At 31.2% G+C, this 5219-nt stretch overlaps 1 pseudogene; it reads left to right on the top strand.

The window, feature by feature from the left end:
• LOC102728561 (large ribosomal subunit protein mL43 pseudogene) overlaps positions 1-608 on the top strand; it is a 1576-nt pseudogene extending 968 nt beyond the window's left edge.
• Positions 609-5219: the final 4611 nt, after the last annotated feature.

The following is a 5219-nucleotide window of genomic DNA, read 5'->3' as shown; positions in this document are numbered from 1 at the left end:
TGATAACAGTGATCTCAAATCCCAGCGAGCGCTTTCAAGATTGGCATCTGAAGAATCCCCCGTGTCCTTTTTCTGTAACCATTGAGCTAGAGAGCTAGCATCTTCCACCCTGCTGTGGACCTGGCATTAGGATAATCACTTTATATCCGTGTGAATGTTTAGATTAGAAAACTGAGGTTAATAAACATGTTCGAGGTTAAAAAAAAAAAAAAATACTAGCAAGTCTTTACTACTAAATTTTGTAGCACATTTAAATCTTATTGCCATTAAATTTTATTTTTCTTATTTCCATTTGAGAATCTTCCAAATGTCCCATATTGTGTCTCAGTTTCCTTTCTTATGTATCAAATGGGTATATTATGAGCCTAGACAGTGAAAATGTTCAAAAAAGCATGAGGAGTCTAATAAGTTAGCTATTTAGTCCAAATTAATGGTTTAAAGTAAGAATTGAAGTCACTTTATATTTATTTTGGAAAATTTAAGTTGAAGAGTTCCTCTAAGGTCACCAGAAATATTAGTACCCCTAGTTCTTCTTAATTAGCCTCTTTATATCTTTTATGACTAGCATATGCTGCAGTGGAGGCCCTGGTTTATGTCTCACCACCTAGCTCTACATTTTGAAATGCATTAATGGTTCTTGTATTCACACTGTATGTGTGTCATTTCCTTGACAATATGCTGACGTGTCATTAAGATTGAGATTGAGAATGCAGAGATTAAGTTCTAAGAGAATGATGATCTCACTTGATCCATTATCTGCAAGCAAGCAAACATGTTCCCCAACTTCTTTCAAAGTTTCTATGTGACTCTCATACATGACTTTTATAATATAAGACTTAAAAATAATATATCTAAATACTCATCTAATTATAGTTAAAATGTAACATTTTAAACATAATTCAGTTCAAGATTGGGCTTTAATAATACATAGGAATAGTGTAAGTGTGGAATGCGTTAGGTACATAAAGCAGCATCCCTTTATTAGGAAGCAAGATTATTCCACATTCATGCATTAATTAGGCTAGTGTATTTCAGTTGTATATCCTTATTTATTTCACTAATTCATAGTGTTCACTACACATTTTGTTCTGTCTAGAGAAATTGGGTGACATCATGGATTCGAAACCTGGGACATGTACTTCTTGATATGTGACCTATTGCTTTTCCACTTCCATCTTTCTGGTCATGACTATGCCAGCAAAAATGGCAGAAAACAAGCAATTAGTTTTGTTACAATCTTTTTAGATAAATAATAAATAACTTGTTATATATATAATAGTTCAGACGCTTGCCAAAAGTGTAACACACAGATCTCCTCCTCAATTTCCAATATTAGCATAATGTGAGAAAAATATTTTATAAACATAAAATTTGATGATAAGAAACCCTCTCACTTGAATTATATGTAGCACTCACAACCAAGTCTCTGTTAATAGAGATCACATCATGTTCATTCAACACATTTTTATAAAATGTTATAAGCCAAAATTTAATTAGTAAAATGGCAATGGGCTTGAAGGAGATGGAGCAATATAATATGGACACAATTTTTTTTTTTTTAATACCCAGACTGCTGAAGTCCCTTAGGTATTCTCTATGGTACATATCCATATGCATATGCATATACAAGGTAAATCCTACTAATCCATGAAAGAAGGGACTACAAGAAAGCCCAGAGGCAAAATAATAATGAAACTATTTAGAAAGGGAGGCTCAGCTATACATATAACTGGTAAGTAATTAATATTTTAATTTTATATGTATATATACATATGTTAACATAACTCTAAAGCAGTCTGGTCATATTTTATAAAATTTTTGCATATATCACTACAGAATTTGTTTTTCATAACTATGATTGCAAGTAGAGTTTTATTATACCCCTTTGATAGCTAACCAAACTTAGAAACTATGTGATACTAAGTGACAAAGCAGAGACCAGACCCCTGATGTCATATTGCAAAGTTGTTTTATATTCTATTGCTGCAAGCTTTGTGATATTATATCTATATTTATATAATATTTAATAATTGATTTAATTAAATCAATTCTATGTATGTGTGTGTGCATGTATATCCATACATGTGGATTTTATTTACTATATGATTTTTTTTACTATATAATTTTATTTATTATATGATTTTATTTACTACATGATTTATTTACCACATTTTTACTACATTTTTTTATTTACTACATTTACAACATTTATTTACTACATGATTTTATTTTATATATATATAGAGAGAGTATTTATGTGAGTGGTGAGTTTGGAACATTCCAGTAGAGATCTGATATTTGCATGTTGAAGGAGAGAGCACCAAAATGCTGCCCTGACATTATCTGGATTGATTATGATATTTACATTGAAGGTCAGTTCCAAGTGACTTATGAAAATAGACTGAATGGCAAACAATAACGAAGACAGTGTCCAAATGAAATCATTCTTTCCTGAGACGCTAACAACTAATATTAAATAGGTATGTTTATTGATACATCTAAGAGATATATCAGATCATTCTTAAAGCTTTAGGTTCTCCTATAAGATGGTTTTCTTTTTGCCTACATATATGCTTGCAAATAGATACGCTTCAAATTTCCCAGGACATTCCTAATTAGTATATGTTTCATTGACATTTCATTTCACTCTCAAAAGAGCCCTGGCTCATAAGAAATTCATCAATAATTGATGTAGTTACCCACAAATCTAAAATACAGTCAAAACATTTTCAACTTTAGTCATTTTTTATACCAATCAAAAAGGAACATTTAGTATCTTTTGCATGCAGTGTTGGAAGCAGTGTATTAATTCTGAAATTTCACTAGAAAAGCAAAGTTTTCATTTATAGCATATGACTAGAAATTGTTCTAACACTGAATATTTTCTAGTATATTTTAAGGCTGGTAAACAACAACAAAAATTAAAGTCAAAAGAAAATTAGAGGTCATATGACTAATATGTTCAAATCTATCTTTAATATAAAGGACAAAATGGACCAATACTTGGGAATTACTGAGATATTATAGAGATTTAATACTTCAGAAATAAAACAGATTTTGGAAGAGATCAAGTGACATCATGGCCAGTCATACCAGAATCAAGATTAGAAGTTAATTAGCATGACCTTGTCAATTTACATTTACTATAGCATCCAGCCTTTAATCATGAACCATTAGAGTAACTGAGCCATAGCTATGTGCATTATTCTAGGATATAAAATATATAAGAAGGCTTCAAAGGTATGAAACATAAGAAATTCATCATAATTAAATTCAAAGTTTAAATAAAAGAATCAAATTTTTATATATTATATATAAATATGTTTTTTCCTGAATAAACAATTTCACTTTCCTCTTGTATATAACATGGTAACCTATAGCCCACAATTGAAATGGAATAAAAATTAGACATTTTTCTTTGTAAGATGTAATTATTTCTAAACACTATTCCTTCTTAGGAAGCCATCTAATTTTGGTATGTGTTTTAATTTAAGTTACACCCAGTCTTCTTCTCTTCTAATTATTTCAAAATGCTGTATTGAAATTAATTTCAGTGGTACTAATGTATATAATTTAAGTGAAAACATGAAATCAAATTACTGCAGGCTTATGCAATATTTAAGAAAAGCAGCTTAAATCGGGGAAAAGTGGAATTAGGTACTGCATATTATTGAAATGTACAAATTCATTCTTTCCTACTGTGTTAAGTAAAGGGATTGGCATGAAATCTTTAGTTCTGAATTAGAGTGTTAGGGGGTTTACATGAGCAGGAACAAGAGTGAGCAAAGAAGGATTACCAAAGGAAAGAAACAATAGCTGGTCTTTAGGGAGCTTTGAATAGCACACTCAAATTGTTCCTTTTCCTTTTCCTTTTTGCAATATTTTATTTTACTGCTTGTTATTTTATTTTATCGTAATTATATTAACTCCTTGTAAAGTATAGAAAATAGTATACTTCCTCTTCTATGTATATAATTGTGCTAATTTGATTTAGTGCAATGACTTTCTTTGGAATCTATTGAAATAATCTTTGAACAATAACCAATGTTAAGAAAAGAAGTTTTAGGGTGCCTGGGTGGCTCAGTTGGTTCCAAGTGACTGCCTTCGGCTCAGGTCATGATCCTGGAGTCCTAGGATCGAGTCCCGCATCGGGCTCCCTGCTCGGCGGGGAGCCTGCTTCTCCCTCTGACCCTCCCCCCTCTCCTGTGCTCTCTGTCTCTCTCATTCTCTCTGTCTCAAATAAATAAATAAAATCTTTAAAAAAAAAAAAGAAAAGAAGTTTTAAAAATAATAACAAGGCCATTAAATAAAATATCCAGAATAGGGAAGCCCATAGAGACAGAAAGTAGATTAGGAGCTGCCAGAGTCTGGGGAGAGGAGGCAAGAGAAAGTAGTTGCTGTTGGGTACAGAGCTTCTTTTGGGGAAGATGAAAATGTTCTAAATTAGTTGTGGAGATGTGTGCACAACTCTGAATATATTAAAATGACTTTATTAAGAAAACAGTTGTACATATTTCAAAATTAAATACTACAATAATATTTGCCTATTTCATTAGCTAAAATCATCAAAAAGTCTTTCAAATGCTTATACCTTTTAAGCCAATAAATCCCCTTCTCAAACTCTAGTCTAAAAACATAAATAAGGAAGCAAAGATTTAGCTATAATGGTATTTATATTGGGAACTATGAGAGTATTTGAATCACTGGTATCTATGATGAAAATGTTGAAATATAAAACATAACAATAGTAAGGGTAACAAGTATTATCTTTCAACTTTCACAAACATGACAGATTAAGCTCATGTCCTATGTGTTGCACATAATTTTCATGATATCTGAATCCATATATTGCTATGAGCTTATATGCGGATTTACAAAATAGTATGTAGTTCCACAAAGTTCTATATTAAATGATGTCCATTGAAGAAAGGGTCCGATATGTCTACTTTTATAAATTTATATTTAATATATGCCTTAGTAAGTATTCCATTTGATAAAATTTAAAGATTAATTTAACAGTAAAGTGTTAACTAAAAGGTTTCAAGCTAAACTCTGGAACACAGTGTATATTTAAGCTCCTATATCTGCTAGAAAATAATTAATTTTCTCAACCCCACCCTCACCTGGGATACTCTTGAGGAGGAGAAGAGATGATGGAGACACCTTCAGTTCTATGGGATGTGTACGATGTTGTCTACATTGGGAAGTCTTGAAGTTCG

This window comes from Leptonychotes weddellii, chromosome 7, assembly GCF_054177405.1.
Source record: "Leptonychotes weddellii isolate Sample4059 chromosome 7, ASM5417740v2, whole genome shotgun sequence".
In the NCBI taxonomy this organism is placed as follows: domain Eukaryota; kingdom Metazoa; phylum Chordata; class Mammalia; order Carnivora; family Phocidae; genus Leptonychotes; species Leptonychotes weddellii.
The sequence above is the reverse complement of the archived record's forward strand: the minus strand, read 5'-3'. Positions and strand labels throughout refer to the sequence as shown.